Raw genomic sequence first — 23821 nt, forward strand, 5'->3', positions numbered from 1 at the left:
AGAAAACTGCTATGTTGACTTTGTCAGTGCTTTTGAACATTTTGAATACTTGGATCTAGTCCCCCGGTCTTCCTCGTTCAAGGCTAAAGAGGTGCAGTTCCTTCAGCCTTTCACTTTGCACCATTCCCCTAAGCTGCAGAGTCCAAAACCTTAGGTATGGATCAGGTCTTCTCTTTTCACTTTGACTTTGGTCTTGAATTGTGTGGTCCAGAACCTGCTGGCTGATTTCTCTGTTCTATCTGTATCTTATCAGCGGGTGTCAGTACTGTACAGTGACAGCAGCTGCCCTTTTAAGCATGGCTCAGCCAAAGTTCTATTGAATTAGTATCTGAATCTTTTTTAATTGGTCTAATTTACATGACTTCTTCTGACTCTAATTTAAAGGACTTTTTCCGTCCTTGATTACATTTTGAAGAAGATCCTATGTAGATTTGCTGATGAAAATCCATTTATCGCCCCTCAGTCGGGTTCCTGAACTCATTCAGATGGATCTTTGAAAATTATTGCCTGCCTTCATTCTGGAAAGTATTGCACTTCTTAAATTACTGGAACCATTCTTATGGATACCAGCTTTGTTTTGATCAAACAGCTCATTCATCATATATAATCTAATTATAGCAAAACCCAGAAATAAAAAAAAGCTGTCAGTTTTGACTGGAAGAGAAATCTATTTGAATTGAATTTTCCTTTTTTTCCAATGCAATGCCTTCCTTGTGTAGACAGGGCTTTAGAATATTGTGCTAAAATTCATCAGGAAAAATTAGTAGTGGGAATTAGTAGCTGTGGGGAGAAAAGGAATCTGTCGGCAATAAAACAGGAAAGCAGTGTACTGTAGGCGTGCTGGGGCAGTTGAACCAACGTAAATTTCACGCAAGCCACAGTTACATTGTAATCCAGAGCAGATTGTGTTTTTACTGTGCTTTTCGTTTTTAGAGCTTGTCACTTGTGGGGGGCTGATATTAATGGAGCTGGCAGTGTACACTTTCAGTCCATTAATCAGCGCTGCCACATACTGTACAGCAATGGCAATGTTTCAGTCACTTCCTTTGTACCTGCCTCAGGGCTGTCTCATCCCCTAACTAAACAAGGCTGCCCAAAATCTTGTTTTAGATCTGTTTACTCAGGACATGGTACACCGAGATACATAAATGTTGCCACTTCGTTGGGTTGGAACAATAAAGGAGACAGTGTCTTTAAATTGCCCCTTACAGACAACAATTCCAAAGATTCTGTATTAAAGAGAGATGGAATTGGGTGCCTCCTTTATGGCTTTTTATTTCCTTGCACATAAGATTTCACAATCATTTCCCAGCCTGCAAGGAGAACATTAATGTTTAGATTCTCCCATTGGAAACGACTGTATATAGATGTCTCTCTCCAGAGTGACCAGAAATGACCCTTTCCTGTCCAGTCCTCTGGTAGCATTTGAATGTTGTAAGATGCTTTAGGAATAGTTATCTGGTGCTTCAGCTGCTTTGCTCACTGCTTGTTCATCACAGATTATTGTTTTGATGCTCAGGTTTGAAAGCCAGGTTGCTTATGACCATAAAGGACACAGTGGCAGACTAGCTGTAGAAAGAGTTGTGATTGTAGCTGACATAATTAGAGGCTGCTACACACCCTGTAATATTTGTAAATAGTTACACAGGAGGAGAATTAGGTAATTGTTAGTTAACTTGTAAAAGGGTAGTATGCACATTTTCACGTACGTGCAGTTAAGCTTTTGGTCTCATATTAAAAGGGTGTGCACATTGCTAAAGGATCTGAGTGTTTGTGATGCAAATTTTTGTGGAATTTATGGTTATGATGTATAATCAGGTTCTCACAAAAACATTGTACTCAGTTCATGAGCTGATTTGGATATACGTCTTTTATAAGGGATTGAGTGCATAGAATTCCAACATTACAGCTACATACTGTATTGTATCCGAAGAGCATCAATTCCAATTAATAAAATGGACGTATTTAAAGTTCCTTCTGCACTTGCAAGAGTAAACGGTGACAGAAGAATAGTTACGTTTTTCAAACTTTTCGGTGTTGATATGTTGAAGCTTCACTGCAGATTTGTCAATGACAGTAGCAGGAGGATGAAAGCTCCTATTTCCCTCCTCTAATAGGCAGCTGTGTCTTAGATCAGCACGCGTATCTCTATCAGAGGAGCCTGGAAGTAAAGATGTGCACCGGTAAGAAAAAGAACAAACTTGACAAATAGCAAAACTATGCGGCACCAGGTCTTCCTAAGCACCAGCCACGTCAGCGAATTTTAATTAAGCAGTATGAAAAACTCCAGGAGGCTGACAGTTGCTAGAAAATTGGCAACACCCCCAGTGTTGCACTGCAGTGTTGGAAGGTGCTCCCATTTGCTGGGTTCAACGCCCAGCCAGCTGAGATAAGTTGATGAGGGGGGAAAAAAAAAACATCCGTCACGCAATTTATCATTTTTGAGATCTGCTTCCCTGGGATTGGGGCTCTGGAAGCTGAGAATCGTTTAATTGTGCCCAGTGGGAACCACGCGTGAGACAGACCCACTGATCGTCAGCAGGCTCCGCGGCCTTGTCATCCCACGAAAAGGGAAATTTATGCTGCAGAGCCCTCGCTAGGCGTGGCGTTTCCTCCAGCTCAGAGTCTGCCGGGTTTCGTCAGACAGGGATCCCGTCGGCAGCTCTCGCAGGTCGCTTGGCGCCCCCTTGCTCACCTCTGTTCCCCCGGTTTTAGAGCTTGCTGTCTGTGGTAACGCCACAGCCACATGCAGGTGAGGACTGAGGTTTTGAAAAGCAGAGAACTATGGAAATGGTTAAAATAGTTGAAGAAATATTTAGCACTTCTTGGGAATTGATTGATTCCCAGGATGGGGATAGACTGGTGTGGGGGGCTCAGAGATTGGAAAATGTGAGATGAAGGATGGATCTTCCCGGGAAATGTTGATTCTCATGGTGTAAAATGCAACAGATAGACATATTAAAAACTTGCAATAAGGGAATGTAAATACATTAAAAACTGGCGGTAAGAGAATATAAAAAACATTGTGAGAAGTATTTAAGAACTGAAGTGCATTAAGTCTTTCATGAACTCAGCGCTCCAAAGTTTAAAAGCTTGTTTCTTTAGCATTTACTGGACAGTAAGCTTTGGTTAAAATTATTTTAGGATAAGTTGTGAATGCTACCTAATTTCAGTTGAAAAATGAATCCTGTAGCCAGCTGGAATATCACAATGCTGCAGCATCTGGAGACAGATTGCAGAAAGGCACAGGCCAGTTGTCTTTCCTTCTCTGACTGACTTGCTCTAAAAGTCAGCAGGAGATATTACTGTAAAGGGACTGCAGCTTCTGCTGATGTGTAAAGAGCTGGCAAACGCCTCCTCTGGGCTCTACAGGCTATTTTTACACCTGCATGGCATCTGTAAATGGGACATGTTGTTTAGCAGAAACCTGACCTCTCTACCCCATCTCTGTCTTTGCTGGGACAGATTGCACTTTTGCAGGTTATAGAAAAGCTGCCTAATTCGATTTCCCCTTGCACAGAAATCCCAGTGCTCTCAGAGCTGCTCTCAAAGCTTCATATCAGAATATCATGAAAAGAAACAGCTTTTTTCCTAATCAATGAAGCCAGAAGCCCAGCAGTGATATGCATCTCCTCTTCTGGATTGTTTGTGGAATGATATAATAATGGTCTAAAACTGGCATTCTGAACATCTAAGCTGATATTTGCTGTAAATACTGTACTATAAACATATATTAGAGTTGAATTGACTGTCTGAATTTTTGTTTTGCTATAATCAAATCTCCATAGGCTGTAAGATATTTCAGATAATCTGGGTATGATGGGCACACAGCAAGTGTGGCAGATGTCTGTACTCTAAACTCAGATCACTAATGGAGCCCTCTACTACTGTATATTACTTTTAATAGTCTTTATTTTATATAGTCCCACTTTAGAAAACACAATAGTTTAGCACTAGCTGTGTTTCCGGTCTTTGTCCTTACCATTAAAAATTATGCCTTCCTTTGATCACTAGCTGATGCCACTTAATCATGTGCTAACATCTTATGTTCCTCACGGCATTGAGTATACAATGATGTCAACATGATCTGTTCAAACCAAGAAGCCTTTTGTAGTGGTTTAGTTGGTTTTGACTTGCGTGTCTTAGCTCGCATGGTTGTTTGTCTGTGGCTTATAAATTTCATTATTATTAATTTGGCTGGTGCTTTTATCTAAAGCGACATACATTTGTACTCATTTATAGAGCGAAAATTTTACACAAGTACTGAAATACCTTGATCAAGAGTAGACCATCCACCTCATTCCTCCCTGGGTTTCAAACCCACAACTTCCCAATTCCCAACCCGGGGCCCTGAGTCATATTCTGTAGTGCTGCTTCTAATTTTGTGATCTTTGATATATGGCAGCTAAATTGCTTTATATATGTTTAATAATTTAAATCTCTCAATGAATCTGTGTTGGATAGAGAGCAGGATTCAACTTCCATAATTGAAACTTGTGGTCTGTCTGTCAAATTGGTCTGCATTGCTACATTCGGGACTGACTGATGGCTTAAAAGACAGCTAAAAAGGTTAAGGTTAAAATTGGAGGATTATAACAAAATCCAAAATATCAGTAGGGTATTAGTTATTTTTTTCTTTAATGAGAGACCCTGAAGTTTTTTTTTTCCTTTCTCTCTTTTCTCAGGGCTTGGAGCTTGGATCAGAAATGGTGTGCGAGGGAGTTAAAAGCAGGACATCATATCTGCGGACCAGCTCTGTAAAGGGTGTGATTAGACGCCTAAAAAGAAATAGCCCATCTGTTGGATGTACAATGAACAAGCTGTGGTGCTGTCAGAATTTTGGGCCATGATGTATTTGTTCTCAAGTGGACTGTGAAAACTGACAAAGGGATGTGATATGATGTCCTGTGAGACCTTTAGAGCTAAGGCAAGAAGGTCACGCAGGCAAGTGTGTGTGTCTTCCTGCAAACGAGGAAGGGGTTAGCCTAGGGAAGTCCCCAGATTGCGGAAAAAATAACTCCTAAAATTCAGCAATGATGGTTTATGTCCCTGATGGTGGCGGTCGTTGTCATGGTTTTGGCTTTTGAGAGTCTTGCCTGGGGTGAGAGCTCCTGAATGGGGAGAGACATGACCAGGGCTCAGCCTCCTGCAGTCCTGTGTGCTGAGGCTAAGCAGAAGGCGGCAGATGTCGCTGATGTCTCAGGTCTCTCACAACTCGTACCTTCTCCCATAAGCGCCCTGGCATTCCCACGCGTACTAAACTCCACACATACTCATCCAGGAACTAATTATCCAACCACGTCTCTCTCTCTCTCCAGTATTTAAACACTCTTCACTGGCTTACCTACACTCACTATTGAGAAGTCTTCCACAGCTTTCTCTTGTGTGCGCTACTATTCTCGACCTGACTCCTTTGACTACCTGACCTGGTTCTCCTGCTTCTGACTTGGCCTTTGCCTAACGACTTGGATTCGGATTCTTGGGTTTACTTTTGCTCAAACTCCCTTCCTCACGGCTTCACACAGGGGTCCAACTTCTCACCCCTTTCAGAATTCCTGGCAAGGTCCTTATGTCATGAGGGTGAACCTTGAAATATAAATAGTGTGCTTTTCTTTTTGAAATTCTTTTTCGGAAAATGCTGTTTTCAGAGGAATGGGAATGAAATGGCGGGTTAATTAAGCTGTGATGAATGACTAAGTAGAAGAGCTCATTCTGTTAGAAGCAATCCTGGTAACAGTTTCAATAGTGTGCTCTTGCAAATCATGCAACCCTTAGCTTGTAATTATTTGATTTAGTGGCGGAAGCAGTAGATATTGAGGTAAATAAGACAAATGAGAATATTGGTGATCTTGATCTCAAGATATTCATGATTAATATATCCTATAAGGCCTGAAAGTCTGTATTTGTGTAACCTTGAAAAAACCAAGTTTTGCTCCTATAGCTGTTATTGCGACCTGTTATAATGTCACCTAGTGCAGTAAAAGTCTAAATGCAAATCAAATTTCTCAAACAACTTATGGAAGTTGTTGGGTTGAAAACTCCAGAGATATGTTAGGACTGAAAACATTGCAGCCATGTTTGTCCTCCAGGTCCTTCTTTCTCATGTAGTTTCTGCTCTCCGGACATTATAAAAATGCTGGGGACAGTGCTGTGCCTTCTGTATTCATTGCACTTGAACCCTGATCGCTGGAAGAAGCTCACAATATTGAATTAGTTGGCCCAGGGATAGTGCAGCACTAAATTCCTATTATTGATTTCTCTCCTGGCTCGCACCCACCCCTCCAACCCCTCAGTAATGAGCTGTCTATATTTAATGTCTATCTTGAAATTCAGTCTGCCTCCATCTGCAGGGAGCCACCCCACTAGAGCTCCTCAGCTTATTCATAGATCCCAAGCACACGTTGGGCACGTTCTGCTGTTCCCACAGAAGCCAGGCCTTCCTGCCTGTCCCCATGCTGGGTTTGCTCAATGGAGCTGAGCAGCCTGGAAATGAAGCAGACTGCACATTTGTCTTTTCCTGGGAGAGGTGTTCTAGGGAAAAATAGGAACTGCATCAGAAAGGAGGCCGAGAAAGGAGGAAATACAGGTAGCTCTTCCTCACTAGTCGTGCAGTCTCTCCCTCACACTCCATATACCCATTCCTCGATTTCCAGGCACCTGCTTTACAAACTTTCGCTACAAGGAAGCGTAAAACCTTTTCATTAATTTTGTTTTGCAGATGCAAAGTAATGAATGTTACCACAAAGGCATGTTCTTCGTAGCCAAAGTGGAAGACGCTCTCCTCACAGTGTGGCTTTCCATTACAGGACAGTCCCTCAGGGCTTCCATAATTTTCCCATGTTCTGTTTATCTTGTGTGTTAATCTTATTAAGTAGTACTGCACTGGGGTCAAAAGGGAAAAAATCCCAACTCCTGAGGTGTGTCACAGTAATACAAAATAATCTGCATGGTTTTTAGAAAATAATGCTGTACAAAACAAGTTTTCCTACCTTTTCTGAAAGTGAATTAAAATTATTGAGTGCTGACAATAAGACACAACACGTCTTCAGCTAATAAGCCTTTCAAATACTGACTCGCTTGCTGCAAATCACAAACCCTGTATTTGACACAGGGTTTCCGTTAAGTAGCGTCTGCCAGGTAAAGAGCAGCTGTCGGGGTCTGGGTACTGTATGTGATTTGAGCTTGACAGGTGACAGCTGTTTTTGATTTAATCCGAAACTCCAATCTGTAAATTTCTGAATTTGATGTGGACCACAGAAACGGGCAGTTTATCACCCCTCAGGCAATGAAGAAGGGTGTAAATACTGAGCCTGGAGGTGAAAAAAACAGGTCACATCGCATCTGTCTTTTGACGTAGTGCAGGATTTACTGGACATGCACTGTCACCAGTGCGAAGAAGGGGGGCAGTGTTTCATCCTGAGACTGATGTGTGTCATAGCTTCTCCCCTCCACTAGAACAGTGTCAAGAGCAATGGATATTCTCACATAGTTTCAACACTAAAGGTGCTTTGTGATTGAGGGACAGGGAGCTATGAAGACCTTGGAACAGGGTTGAGGACATAAGAACAGTTGAAGACAGGAGGAGACCTTTTGGCCCATCTACTGTATCTATCTCATTGGCTAAGGGTCTCATCTGGCAGCTTATTGAAAGAAGCCGGGGTTTCTGGTTCCACAGCATGGCTGGTTATATTGTTCCCTACTCTGTAACCCGTTGGGTAATGCAAGTGCTCTTTGAAATGTACTGCCATGTACTGTACAATAGTTTCCACTTGCATCCTCTGAATCATGTTTCACTGTTTATTCTGAAGAAGTCCAGTGGGTTTATCTACAGGTTTACCATGTACATTTTCTCATTTAAATACCATTGCAATAATAGCATCAAACTGTCCTTTGAATAATTCAAGATTTGTAGCCATTTATTTTCAAGTAAGAGGTTTGCTTCATACTTGGATTGAACTAAAGAGTGACTGCATTCTTTACTTCAGTTCACATTACATATTTAGTCTGCCATGCCTTATTAATTCATGTTTTCATTGCTTTCAGTAACAGTAACATTTCAGATATAAAAATATTAAACAGCAGAAGAATAACAAGCAGCTCAAACAGCACATAGAAATCTTTGGAATAACGAGTAAGCAGACGTTTTTGTTGATGTCCGTATTGATGTTGATATTGATATCCATGTTGATGTTCACTAAGTGTCACACAGCTTGGGTCCATTGCAAAGAATGGAGACATATGGCTGTACTGTTTGTCTCCTTGTTCACTTTTCTGCTTTCCCAGGTCAGGACAGATTTCTAAATCTCAAAGCAGGAGAAATTGATATTTCATACTTCTTGTATGCATGGGGGTTTGTGTATGTGTAATATATGAAGAAAGGGCATCCACAGCTCTGATTGAGCTTCATTGCTTTCTTTCAAGAAGCCTGGGTTGACAGGCAGCCTGAATTGGCATTTTAAAGCTGCTTTCATGAACAACCATCTTTTACATAAATATAGTACATTTACAAATAAATGGATACATTAAAAAATGTTGTTTAAGTCTCAAGAGGAACAATTTGGTGTTGACAACTGCAATTTCTTCTGATTCTCACCAATTAGGGAGCGCGGTAACTGCTCTGGCTGTTAAGAAGTACGAGGCTGTTTCTTTCTGGGACTTCCAGACCGTTTCTGACTGTGGGACCCCTTCTTAGACTTGGCTTTTAGAGCACCTTTCCCACCCACTCAACATGCCTGCGCTGAAATTGCAGTTAATGGCAGATTGAACATGAAAGTGTTTGCAAAGCTGACAGGCTGCAGCGGCGCTGTACAGGGAAGGATCCTGAGTGAGCTCAGTCAATGTGTTCCTGAAAGCAAGCATGGCAGGTTTCAGGGTTAGTGCTCACAGGTAGGGAAACTGTGAGGTTTGGAAAAGGTCAACAGGCAGAGTAGTCATCTGGGGGACACAGGGAAATCCAGATGTGCCTGTGAAGGTCAAGATATATACTGTAGAACTTGCAGGTGCTTCATATACAGTAGAACTAGATTTTGCCTAGAACGTGTTTCTAAAATTCTCAGTTTTGTTTTTATTTTTGTATGTGCCAAACTTCCCCCTGCTGAGGCATCTGGGATCGTTCCTAGGTTGATTCTTCTATGACTGCACCTGGGACCACATTCTCCTCACTCATCTGTGTGCTGAATACGAAAGCATGACCTTTGAAGCACATGGTGCACTATAATTATTTGTGAAACAGGTCCTGATAAGGGCATTATTTTCCCACACCACTGGTGCTCTTCCGTTGTCCAGTGTGATAAAATAGTTCTCAGAACACAAGCCATTGTATTATGAGTTCTATTTTCAAAATTTAAGTGAACACTCTGAATAAAATTCTCTTGTTTGTTGTAATCTGAATCTTCTATACTGTATATAGCACTCCTTTCCTTAATTCTAGATGGTTTTAAAGACTTATTTAATAAGAATTGTGTAAGAGAAAATGACAATTGTGCAAGCATTATACCTCATATTGAGAGTATTGGTGGATTTGTTATTTGCAAGTATGTGCCTGTTTACATTCTCTGCTCAGAAAAGAGTAAGAAGAAAATTGTTTTTGAAAACAAAGGGAAAATGTGTGGAATTGAGAGTGACGTTTGGCAGAAAAAGCACAATACTTTAGCTTTTCTTCTTCAGCACACCTGGGTTGACTTGCAATTACAATCATACATTTTTTCTTATTGCTGCAAACGTGATGATTGAATCAAACTAATCTGGACTTGCTGGGATTGCAGCTGACTTTGCTGCTATAGGTCGTTTCTCTAATTGCAGTGGAACCTGGATCTTGGCTTTTGGTGACCAGAAAATTGGCTTTGCTGCAGTGGACTCTGGTCCACTCTGCTCTGCAGTCAGGCAGCCTACCTTGTGTTTGACATACTGGACACTTGATTGTCAAAAAGTGAGAAATCCAGCTGTAACGAAGGTGCGAAGTCTAGCCGAGTTTCTTACTGGGAGCTGGAGAGGATGAGTGTCCTTGGAAATAATAAAACCAAAGCATAGGTAGATATTAAAAGAACTAATGTGCACTGATATCTGCCCTATTTATTACACGGCCCTCTGCAGTGGTTCCCTGCGTTAGACGGCTTTAATATTAGTGTCATTAGTCGCGCATGAAGGGGCGGTGAATAATTCATGATGGGCTGATGAATGAGCGAACCGCGCTGAAGGCATGTAAAAATAAAGTCTCCTCGTAACATCGCTAATAAAACCAAGGCTCGTGATTGAGAACAGAAACTGGGGCAACAGGTATTCCCGTTTATTACTTAGGTGGCACTGGTATCAACCATTCCTGTAGCACCAGCGATTAATTTCCGGGCGCTGCTTTCATGTCGATGCAGTGGGCGGGGACAAATATGATAAAACTCCTGCTTGACTCAACTTGGATTGCTTTCCTTTAGCCGTTGTCATGCCATGCTTCCTCTTGGTTGGTGCATGAAGTTGGGAAGTGGCACATGCCATTCTTGGACAGTGGGTCCATATCTCTCAGCACTGAATTCTTGGCAAACCGCGATGGAGATAATCTGTTTGGAATTATTGGCGCTTTGTTTGCTTTCTTGTCTTGTGTACAAATAGATCTTGTTTCCAGCGGAAAACACTACACTGGTACAAGAACATTTACATAAACATAGCTAAGCAAACGCTTTAAGTCACCAGAAATCATGATCAGAATTTGCTGAATATTTTAATGTTAAAATGTGGCAGCTTGTGACCGATCTGATTTCATCAAGCTTTTTTGAGGTTGTTTTAAACTTCTTTAGCCTCTAAAACAAAACTTTAAGGAAGTTAGATATGACATTTTGAAGGTGGGTTATTTACAAGATCCTGTATAGTGGCATAAGCAAACTTGGAGCCTTGAAAATACAGAAAAGTAAATTCAGCTTTAATTAAATGAAAGAAAAGGCTGATTTTCATTTTGTGACAGTACTAGGTTGTTCTCTTTCTTGTAGATAATTACAGAGCTAACAGCTCTGTGAATTCCCACAGAAATGTGCAGACAGGAGGTTGATTTGGCTCTCACAATCTTGACATGCAGATGAGCCCTCGCTCACTACAGCTGGAGTGCCTTCAGAGAGGGTGCACACAGGGTTCCTCTAGACTTTCTGGAACTAAAACACTCCAGAATAAAGTGGTAAAGCCTTGAGACTGCAAGTAGTGCATAAAAGCCCAGGTGTAACGACAAGTAGTCTTCAGCTTGGAAAATGTGTGTGCAAGATGTCAGTATCATGCAGTTACATTGCAGATGTTAAGTACACATTTATTATAGCCAGAGCTTGTGATACGGTGTTTTGAACACGACACACAGTTGTTTGCATGCCAGCACTTAAAGTAATTACACATTGTCTGTACTTTAAGGAAATAGGTCCCCAGGTGTCCTTTCCAGATGTCTGTCCACTAAGCTGAAGGTGCTCTTCCTGCTGCTGCAGGTACACTCTCAGCAGTCACTTATGCAAAGGTCAGCTTCCATGTTGCTTTTCATAGAAACTTGATTTGAGCCTCAAAGACTTTGTGATTGAGTTGTTTCTGATACAGTAGTTTCACAAATACATTGAAGGTTCACTAAAACTATAGCTCTTTGGGAAGGCCCTATGAAACTTGTAGTATTTAACTGTTTAATGGGCCACATCAAAGATCATTCAAGTGGGGTCAATTCCTGGTTGTTACAGTACATGGAGGTTGTACAGTACGTTCTCCCTGTGTTCATGTGGGGTTTCTCTAGATGCTCCAATGTCCTCCCACGATCCAAAGAAACAATGAGGTGTGTGTGTCTTGCGATGGACTGCTGTCCCCTCCAGAGTTTTTCCTGCCTTGCTCCTGTTGCTTGCTGTGGTAGGCTCTGGTTCTCCCATGATCCTGGATAAAATGTTTGGAAGATGGATAATGACATATTCTATGTAGATCTATTGTAAATAACTTCTCCTTAGGAAACATAATGGGCAGTTTAAATATGCCATTATCTGTAGTGGGCATGGAATTTCTTGTTAGGCTTTGAGAGTCGTCAATTATGTTGTGAGAGGAATGGGAATGAACGCTTTTCCTGTCACCTGACTTATTGGAAGAGGACAATTGGTTGGATTTAATTTTAAAACCAAGGTTTTTATAGGTCGCTGGCTTCTGCTATCTGAGGAAGAGAGCAGAGCCTCTGATGTTGCATCGCAACGGAGGAATAAGGCAGCAAACATGTAGGCTAAACAACGAGCCTGTGGATCAGTGTGAGTCCTTCTTGAGAAGGATTCCTGGTTTGGCAGTGTTTTGGTTCCTGGAGTGGGAAATCTGGATGCTGGTAAGCAGCTAGATCTCCTGGCTGTATTTACAGTGAGGGAACATTGAACAAGTTCAGCTCCTGTTGAAAAAAGAAGAGCTGGAATTTTGTTTGCCTTTTTTATTGCCCTGTAAATAGATAGCACTGTCTTTTAAAAATGTTTTGCTGTTTAGTGCATTTGTTAACTGAGTCCCGCTTAGAAAAAGATCACTGGTGCACCACCCTCAGGTTTACCACAATGTCTTTTTCTGAAAGACACAAAGCACAGCAAATAGTGCAAATAGTGTCAGGGACCTGGCAATTGTGGTGGTTGTTGCTGAAAATGCTCTTTATTGCGATAAAATTGAGGGCATGCCTCCTTCCTGGGATATATCGACAATAAATTAGTAAAGTTTCACCTGTATCATGATAGCATTCATGTTCTCCAAATGGAAACACAGTCAATTTACAGGAAAATCAATGGCATTCTTAGAACAGGTTTGATTGTTTGTTGTAAAATCTGAAGCCCAGCATATCTTTTTTTTATTTCTTCTTCGCTGTCTTGAGGCACAGCTAATTAAAAATGATAGTGCAGATAACATCTGTTAGGATGTAGCTGTAGTACAGCTGAAAACTGTGGCAGTGACTCAGGAGTTAAGGAATGCATGCTTTATGCAGTATTTTACAAGAATTGTGACTTGAATACAAATGCATTTGCCCTTAAACTATTTATGTATCGGAAAGTGTCCTTGCAGTCTCATCTCAATGATTAACAATGTATTGATGCATTTATTGTTGTACACACTGATGTTAAATCAAATCTTTGACCCACCTCCCAGTGATGATTCTATATTCTGTTTCTATATTCTGTCTTTGCTGATGGCTCTCCATTTGCTAGACTCAAGATGCCCCTATCCAACACAGAGCAAATAAGACACAGGTCTCCTAATCTGAGTTTTGAGGGGTGTGCCAATGGATTTTGTAATCCAAAATTTATTTTTAATCCATGCATTAAAGACGTTATGTTGGGTTGAATGGATTTCTATATCTGTTTGATCCTGGAAGTTCAGTTGCAGTGGCTTAAAGCCAAATGAAATCAATGATGTGATTGATCAGCTGGTATTGTCTTGGCTCTTTAGAGAGCACGGGGTTAAATAAAGATGGAAGAACCTGCTGGAAAGTGGACGTTCAGGAGTGAAGCTGACCGCAGCAGACTTGCACTTACACATCTGCTTGAAATAATCAGTTTAGAACTGTAGCTTTTCCTTCACAAAGCAGCTCAACTCCAGGCTGACAATGACACTGTTGCTCAGTCACATCTGGGAATGCATGTTACCAGTCTTTCAGCAGCTTGAATGCAGCAGGAGGGAATGAAGGCAAAAACAGCCACTAAACTGGATTCAGGAAGAGCTAGAGCCTTGAGGCACATATCCCTTGTCTACAGTGGAACTGATCTCCCTTAAATCATCAATCATGGACATACAGTGTAGTGGTTGTGTAAAGGGACGCTCAGGGTACAGATTCCACTTTCTGACAATGCAAATAACATTTTTTAAACATGAAAGTTCTTTATCATTCAAAAAAGAGATAGTGGAATATGGGGAGTGCAGAGAGGTCAAAAGCTTACTTCGAAATGATCTTTGTTGAACTCCATTGTATCTGTGTAACATGGAGAACAATTGGAAGGTATTGTAAAAATATGGCCCACATAAAATTTGAGGTCTTTTGTTTTGGCTTTAGCTGTGAACGAAATGTGTTGGAGTGCAATGCATCATATGAACAATGATTTTCTGTAATGGTTAATTAGGAAGAATCCAGTTCTTCAGGCAAATCCTGTCATGAGTCATGGAAAAATACAAGTGCAAACTTTGAAGTCTGGATTTACCAGACCTTTAAGTGTTCCAATGCATATTCATGAATCAAGTTAATCATGTTATCTAATCGCCGAAGCTATTTAAGGTTTTGACTCATGGAGCGAGAGGGTTTAGGATTGCTCCAGCTGTAATTGTGCTGTATTTTAATACAGGAGCACAATCAATCGGAGCGTCGCATCCTAATTAGAATTTGTCCTATGGAGCTGTTGTGACGAAGATTTAGTCTTCCCCTGAGGCCGATGTTTAGCTTAAAGAAAAGAAAGAATAAAGTATGATTAAAAGTAAAGGAATTACAGAAATGAGAAAATCAAAAGCTGTTTAAAAACCTCTCGCCAAACTTTTTGAGCACTTTTTTCGCACTTGGAGGGGAGGATTTTCAGTAGAAGAAGTCTCAGGAGCCCTAGATCTACATTCACCTGGGTGCTGGAGCTCTGGCTAATACTGTGGTTTGTACAGTATTTGGAAGATCAGACCTGAATTAGTGTTGATTGATCCCTGTCTGGCTCAGGACAAGGGTGATATGGTGGCACAGCAGTTAGCTTTGCTGCTTCTCAATGCTGGGGTCCTGGGTTCAAGTCCGGACCTGTGGTGTTATCTGCTCCTGCAGTCCAAAAACATGCAGGGAGGTTAATTGGCTTCTGGGAAATTTGGCCCTGGTGTGAGTGTGTGTGTGTCTGTGTCTGTGTGCCCTGCGATGGAATGATGTCCTGTCCAGGGTGTACTCTGCCTTGTACCTGTTGCCTGCTGGGATAGGCTCTGGCTCCCCTGCAGCCCTGAATAGGAAGATGCAGTTAAAAAACTGATGGATGGATGGCTCAGGACAAAAAGTGCTTCCCTTCCATGTCTACACACTACTTCCAGAGGTCTGACAGGCCATGATATTTATTGCTTCATAATTCTAATTTAAGTTAATAAATTCGATCTTATTGTCCAACTGCATGTCTTTTTTTCTTTTCCTAGATGATAATTGGCACTAATGTGTCTTCACCTCTGACAAGTCATCCAAAAGACTAAAAGTAAGTCACTTGTTTCAGAATACAAAATAGGGGAATCCTACAGGTGAGGTAGTGACATGTGATCAAGATAATGTTACTCACATAGAGCTTGTGCTCTTGTTGCAAAATTGGGAAGTACTGTATAGATGTGTAGTGAAAAGTAAGTAATGGTTTAGAAGTAGATCACTGTTCAAGCTCATTGAGTTTTGTGTTTTTTTTCCAATTTTATGTGTGGAACCCAATAATTTATTTTCCTGTCTTTCCCCAGGAGCAGTCCAAACCCCAAAAAATCTCCAAACAGGTAAGCAGTCAGAAGTATTTTCATAGCAGGTTGTTCACTGCTATGTTTACAATTTACAGTTTGATTTGGCTAAACCATACAGCACAGGATCTTATTTTTTCAAGTACATATTGTGTACTCTCATCCTTACCCCTTGGCATATATAATATCAATGGAACAAATGGATATTCTTGTTTCTATCTTTGCCTCAAGGTGTAGAAAAGAAAATGGGACAATCTTAAGTCTCGCAGGATAAATAATATTAATTCCTAAAGTTATGAACCAGTTTTTTATCCATGTGTTTGACTGTCTAGAAAGTCATGGGCTAACATCATAATGCTGAAGTGGTTAGCATTGCTTTCCTCAGCTCCCCCTTGAAACTGTATTGGATAAAGGGGTTAGAAAATGGATGGATTAACTTTCTTTCATCAGGAAGGTAGAAAAATGCGTCAAACTTTGACATACTGTCAAAATACTAATTGATTTTGCGGCCATTCCAGATGAAAATCAATCAAAATGAAGCGCTTTTGGCATTGGCCTGCTTTTTATTAAAAAAAATGTTTGCCTTTTGAATGTCTGAACCAGTGGAAGACACACAAAAAATCAGCGAGGAGATATCAAACCTGAACAAAATCTATGGTTGTGTGGGAGGTCAAAGGTCACATCCATAAACCTTTTTTTTGTCATACTGTATGTTTCACTGAATGTTTCACTGTTGTGGTATGAAAATACAGCCACAGGTCAGAGCTTTAAAATGACAATAAATGTTTCAGTCAGAGTCAGTTATGGCCTGCAGTTAAATGAGAAGTCAAAAACGGGTCAAACTTTGACATGCTGTCGATCATGACCAGCAGGTCACTCATGGCTACAGTAATTTATCAGGATTAAATTCTTGTGAAATGAGCTCAGAATTAAGTATATATAGTACAGTGCCCTTAAATTGGAATTTATTTTTCTGAGCTGACCATGGTGATTGTTTTTGTTTCATGTGTGAAATTTAAAATCACTTCCTGTGTCAAACTGAACGTGCCTCAATCTGTAGGAACTCTTTGTAGTGTGTATTTCCCTCTGTAAATGTGCTTTCATATATCCTGTGCTTGTTGGGAATGACAGTTTTCCTGAAATCACACAGCCTTAGCACCTACATATACTGTATTATTAAAATCTCTAATTTGTAAAAGTGTAAACCAATATGTGCTATGCTGTTATTTTATTGCATTGTTTTGACATATCCTTGACTCTTACTGCACAATTGCGTGTACAACTGAATCTTTTTTTTGTGAGAAGAAGGTTTTGTGGATCAAGACATTTTGAACTGTTTTTGATTTTAATATTTTGTGCGATTATTATCATTAGCATTTATCCCTGAAGAGATCTCAGAAAGCCTCTTTCTTTTCTATCCTGGCTGTTGTACTGTAAAATGTCGACATCTGCAAATTGGATTCAAAGCACATATCACATATCTTTGAGATTTTTTTTCTTACTGGAGATTTAAAAGACCCCATGCCAGTGTTTCACAGTAAGGCAGTAAATGGGAAGCACTGATCATTCCTTAAATGCACAAACTGCCATTATTGCTACCTCATGCCTGCGCAAAGTCATGTTTTTTCAATAATTATAGACTTTTGTGGAGGGTTAATTTCCCAGGAAATCTGCCGGAAGGATAATGCTTTGTGAAATTATTCTTTTTTGTTCCTATTTTTTCCTTTTACACTGAAAGCAAGTGTTCACGAGAAACGGATAACCCTGTGTAACTCTTATCGGCTCCTTCAGTTTATTAAGTATTTTGATGGTGCTTATTTGCGGATTACAGAATCGATTTTGTTTTGTTATTGTGGTACCAAATTAGTTTTGCTCATTTAGTTCTAATTAATCAGTCATTGTGGTCTACATAATCACACTGCATTGTGGAATTTATTTCAGGTCATTGTTTTCTCTTTCCCACTGCAGCCTGGAAGATCCCTTCGATTATATTATTATATAAGGAAGGGGGAGAGAAGAATTAGGATGATGATGATGATCATGTTGGTGATGATGATGATGATGATGATGATATATGTAATGTCAAAAAGCAGAAGACTGTAGAAAGGCAGAGGAAGATATTCTTGTTTAATTGGAGCTTGGAGCTGAGAAGGAGCTGGTAAATTTCATTTTGGCTGAAGAGTGTAATTGTGATTAATGATTTCATTGTGAGACCTCAACCAATGAGTGTCAGATGGACAGTGCAGTGCAGCTCTTTTTAAAGATCAATATTATGAAGCTTGTGTGCTTGTCTTTTTGATTAACACCATGATTATGTATAAAATTAGATACAGATTTTGGATCACATTGTTTAGATGATTACAAATCCTTGTCCTCTGGTGCACTACATTACAGCATAATACCACCAACATTTCAGCATGATTACATAGAAATGTAGAAACATTTTTAGAAGGTGATTTGTGTCTGAGTAAAAAATTGGGGGCTAACAACAATTGATCATTCCAATGCACATCACATGTAAAACAGAAGCTTACTCTGTCTATTTCAGGAATCATGGAGAATTTTAGGGAGGCTCATATTAAATGCATCACTTATTCAAAGCAAATGTGCAGTGGGTGATTTTTCACAGTAATGTGAACTCTATCACAGTTATATGGGATTATTATCGCATGATAGTGCCATAAGGCATTTAAACGTGACATAAGAGGTAGCAGATTAGTGGAAATGAAAGAAATCATAGCCACAGCAAGCATATTTGTTCTGCATGGCACTTTGAAACATGAAAAGGGGCATGTTAGACCATGTGCAGTACAGAGACCATTTTATATATAATAAACAGTTTTTGAAACACTGTATCAGGATTGTTTTAAGCACTACAATGTAGAATTTTAATAAGAGGAGAAAACATTGTAGTGCATTGTAGTTCTAGCATTACAAAATTCCTATATTTCCTCAATATTTTGCATTAACAATAAATTTAATATATTTTATTTTGCGGTGTTGTAGGAGGAAATACAAAATTAGAAATGATCATACCCATATACAGTATATAGTGGTATTGAGCATTATGTCCTTGAATGTCTTATATTCTGGCTCCATTTGTAGTCTTTCAGTAATATACTTATTTTTCAAAGAATTTAAACAAAATAGAATGATTTTTTTGTATTTTACTGCTGTTTTTTCCTTCTTGACACATCGGGAAGAATTTAACCTTCAGTGCGGTTGCAGGTTATTACATGGAACAGCAAAACACTCAAGTAAAATAAAGGAATAATATTCAAACTTTACTGTGTTATAAAGAAAGTAGCCTTGCCCTCTGCTTGCAGGGTTATCATGGCTGCTATAGTAAGCTAATTTTGGTTCAGGAGGAACAATGATTAGATTCTACTGGCTTTTTTTAAGGTGGAGCTGGCTTACTTTTCTAATCAAGGTAAGAGGAAAATTAATTAGTCAAATGTATCTTGTAATATAGATTAGACAGGACCTAGGCAGCTTATTGATAAATATTTTTTTCTGTACATGCAGTGATTTTGTAAGTAGACTACTTGTGAGTGTCCGACAAGCCACAGTTTGTGAACCCCAGCTCTATGGAATTGTTCTGTACAGCGTAATAGTTCTCAACAAAGTTCCACTCCTACAATTATTGGAAATTCCCAGATGTTCGTTAAGTTCTGAAGTGAAAAGCAGCAGTTTCTGATGTCCATGAAATGTTGCCTGTGTGTTTTTCCCTGATATGCCACACTGCCAACTTAACCAGCTGTTTCACATACGGTAGACACTGTCCTTGCAACATGCCTGCACACAGTTTGTAACCAGGAAAAGTGCGTTTTATCATCCTTGTGAAAAGAGAATCTGCAGCAAAGTGACAAACCACTGACTTGGTGGGTATATGTGTACAGTATGCATGGGGGTACTGTACTGTATATACAGTATGTGCGATTCTGCTACATTCTGATGCAGTTTAAATTGGAACTAAAATTGCAATTTATCAGAATACCTAATTATATAACAATCCTGGAATAAAATTAAATATAAAAAGTCCCACAGTAGCATCTTGAGAAGATGAAAGTGCTGTAATTAATTGGCTTCCCATTTAAAACAGCTGTGTTTACACTGGATGCATCCGTGCAAGGCAAGCAGGGCAAGGCGACGGTGTGAGAATATTGTGCCATATTTCAGGAACGCCACTGGCAAACTGAGCCCTGCCGCATATCCTCCAGTGCCATCAGCCATATAAACTCCCGAAAGCTTCCGAAGATTTTAATTGAACAGCTTGAGTTTGTTCTTGGAGGCACTGAGTGGGAAACAAATGAGTGGTATTAAATTCTGTAACAGAGTACAAGAGAGCTATGCAGTGCACAGCTGTTTCTTTAAGGGTTTGCGTCCTCTTTGCACGAAGGTACTCAGATCAGTAGAGAGGCAAAGGGGCAGTGACATGACCCCAGGCGCTGAGCTAGAAAAGCGCCTGCCTGGTAATTAGGAGTATCCACCACTGTGGGTGGTTACTGCATGCCGTGCCAGAAGAGTGTTGTCCGGGGCCATGAAAATGTAATCCTGGGTACACAACAGCGTAGTTGTAGTTTACTGTAATTCTAGTAAACTAAAAAATAATGAGAAATACCAAGTTACAGACAAGACTTGCAGCCACAAAAGAGGAATGACTTTCATCAACAACTCCCTTTTGTCAAAGAGAAAGGAGTTGCAAACATATACAGTATTTCCGTGAGCACATTACTGTAGTACACAATGCCATCCAGTGGAGCCTTCATTTGGCCATAAGGCTTCCAGTGACTGTCTACCATGACTTTACAACTTCAGAGAGTCCCAGTTGAAGACATACATTACAACTAGCTTTTCAGAATGGAGCTAATAACCTCAGTTGTGTCTTTCCTAACCTGTTCCATGATTATATTTGCATGTAGTCAAGACACTACTCAAGTTTTTTGTGTTTGTCACGTTCGTAAACCCCTCCACTTAAGGACGCTCCAGCCCTTCCTTGTTTTCTACTCATCTCTCACACCTGCTCCCTGTTCCAGCCCCCTTTTCAGTTCCCCTTAAAAGCCAGACACCTACTCTGTTCTGGGCTCTGCATTGGTTTCCGTACCAGGCGAGTCCAGGACCTGGAAGCACCTGGTCCCGTCAAGCTTTTAATTTCCTGTTCCTGCCGGTTCTGACCCGGTTCCCGTTTTTATTCTGTCTTGGATGGACCGCCTGGTTTTGGATTTTCGCCTTCTCCTGGATTCCCCCTTGGGCTTATTTCTGGATTGTTTGCCTCAGCCACACCTTCCCCGAACACCAGCGCACCATGAACACGCCCCCTGTTTTCATTCCCGACACCCGCATGCTTTTCCCCCGTGTTTTTCCCACTCATCCCCGGATTGTGTCGTCTGCATAGGGTCCTGAAAGAACGCTTTCGTTACAGTGTTCCAACTTTACTATTTTCAAATCCTTACATTTTGGGCACTTACAACATTGTTTAAAGAAGAGAGAATGGTGTGAGGTGGTTCAAATAGCCTAAACTTTTCCTTGTCTTATTACTCAAAACCTGCAGTAGTTCTGACAGTAGAATTGACAGTAGGGATGACAGTTGAATACTCCATAACATGAATAGGTGGCTATATAGTTTTCTTTTTACTTTTTTATGTACTGTGTGCATGTGTGTTGAGCAGTGGGTAGCTTTGTATTTGTGGTTTAAACTCCTGAACTTCTGATCCCACTCTTTTATCCCTGAATGAGGTACTGGACTCCCCATTGCTTCAATGCAGCTTGGTTTAGAAGTAGGAACCAGCACTGCCAGTATCTAATCTAGGGGAGCGCTGTTTCCCCAGGTTTCATGCTTCAGGCTTCAGTAACTTGGACGAACTCAGACCCTGCGTGCCGCTTAGAGGGACATTAACCTGAACCTAACCACTGCCCTTTTATAGCCTCGGCTCTGCATGCTCTTCACTGCCGCACTAAGAAGCCTAGCTGTTTTTCTTTCAGCTTTTTGGAATTGTTTGTCAGCTCCGCTTAACAAGATGTCAGATGCTTTACCCATGAGAGACCGGAGTGCAGCGCTGCTACCAGCTAAGGTTGAGGTAAAGGGGAAGACTGAGTCTTTCAGATTTTAATCTCACAGTTCCCCTTTTCCCTGGCCAACAGTCATTCAGTCACACCTCCTTCTTTCTTGTGCTTCCCATTCCCATAGTCTCAGCCTAATCCACGGATTTCCAGCGCTGAGCGTTCCTACATTTTTAATTTCATTTTTTTTTCCAGAATGGCACTCTGGTTTCGTGGGATTTTTTAAAGATCTGGGTCAATCAGGTGTTGACACATTCCGTGTGTTTGTTCTGTGCTGTGCTGGAAGGTGCCGTCACTCTGGTCGCCAGCGCTGAGGAGATCCAAGTGGATCGTGGATAGAGAGCGCCTTTGAGACTCTCCAGTAGTGATACTGCCCACCTGCGAGAGGGAAGGACGGACCTGTTTATTCACAAAAGGTCTCGGCCACCTCTCACAGTCTTTTTTCAGATTAGTGCTTTAATTACACAGTGCAAATTACACCTCTCTGTAAAAAGAATTACCAGAGCACCTCTCTGCTAGTCCAATTCTATTTTTCTCAGTGTGACCTGCCTGCAGCTTACCAAAAAAAGGCCCTTTTTCGCCAAGACTATGTAGCTCATTAATTTGACGCCAAAAATAAAATATTAAATCTTTAATGAAAGGTTCTCGCAAGGTTAATTAATGTAAGATGTATCTTTTGCAACACCATTAATTCCTGCAATTATGATTGATTGAAAACTTTGCCACCTGTCTTACAGTGTGGGAGCCTCTCATCAAAGATGAGACAGCAGATATCTATCTGGCTCTGGCTGAGTGGTCTCCTCCTCCTTTGGAAAAGGATGGGGAGCACCTGGCATTACGATGCCTAACCCCTCTGAGGTTATCCCACATGCCTGCTTTCACAGTGCTGTTCTGTAATCAAACCCATTTTCACTATTTTAACTTCCAATAAGGCTCACCATTCTAACAACATACTGTTATGATCCAGTAAACGGATGTGAAAATTAACTCAGGTGAAGTGAAATTCATGTGAAAATTATTTTAGATGAAGTTTCCTGGGATAGGCTCGGAATGACACAGAATACTGCTCTGTGTTGCCCGTCGTACATAATCATGCTTTCAGATTTTATATGTTGGTCCTGATCAACAGCATAAAGCATATTTATTCAGAACTATAGTTTACTAAGTAAAACTACATCCTGTCCATCTTGAGTGTCCCAAATAGTTAAAAGCATACAGGATGAACTGTATGGCCCAGATGTTATGAGTTCTGGCCGGGGTCACATCATCAGTCACCAGCGCTGAGTGACCAGAATTCCCCCAGTTGCAGAGTTGCAGAGGAATAAGTCTTGGGATTCAAATTGTTAGTGCAACTAACCTTCACCAATGGGCTTAATCATTGCAATGAGAAGATGGATGGGTGAGAAGTTGGAATCCTCTTTTCCAACATTAAGGCAGCTGCTCTTGGGCACTTGACACTGCTGATAACAATCAGCTGGTTCTGTGGCTGGAAGAGGATTATGGTGCACAGTGGCAGTCCTGCAACTGGAAGCATTTTGTTTTATGCTGGTCTCCAGGCACGTGGAACACGTGTTTCATTGCTGCAGCAGCTGCCCAGTATGTGTTTGCGTGCTGGAGTGCTGCGTTGAGGAGGTAACAGAGTGAGGCCACGCTCGAGTTTCTGAACCCAAGGCTGTGGAAGCTGCAGCGAGATAAAAGCTTACATAACTATCTTGTTTTCCCTTTTCAAACTGAAAGGCTCTGTTTATGCTGTACATGATTACCAGGCTTGCTATCGTGCCAAGGTTAAACTTTTCAATCATGTAAGGGGTGACTCACGAAAGCATGAATACATCTGAAAAATTGAATGCAGTTGCTTTTTTTCACCTGGACCTCTGCTAATATGCAGTGTAACTTACTTTTTTTTCAATACGCTGTTTACAGTAACATGCAATACCTTTCAAGGGCATACCAATGTGCAGAGTTATTTCTTAAGCAAGAAGTGCTCTGTGCAGTTTACCAGCTACCCTGCCCTGCCCTGATTTTATCGTGGCTGAGAATGACCTGCCACTCTCTATGGGCTTTACGACTCTTGACAGTCCCATCACTCTGTATCTCGTTGTCTTCTTTGAAATCTTCTTTGAAAACACTTGCTAGCGCAACAGCTAGCGATTGGAAGAATTATTGTGTTTATTGTATTTTACCTGTCTTGCTCGAGCAATGTATTTGTGACGTCCATACTGTACCTAAAAATGAGCAAAAATCCATAAATGCCTTTTAATTTATTCAGAAAAAAGTCTGCTGTCCGGTTGATATCATGCCATCCATTTCAGTGACTGCTTGACAAAACTGTGCTTTTGAGTGGAAATTCTCCGGAGTTGAT

The sequence above is a fragment of the Atractosteus spatula genome, chromosome 3, assembly GCF_055471065.1.
Source record: "Atractosteus spatula isolate fAtrSpa1 chromosome 3, fAtrSpa1.hap1, whole genome shotgun sequence".
Lineage (NCBI taxonomy): Eukaryota > Metazoa > Chordata > Actinopteri > Semionotiformes > Lepisosteidae > Atractosteus > Atractosteus spatula.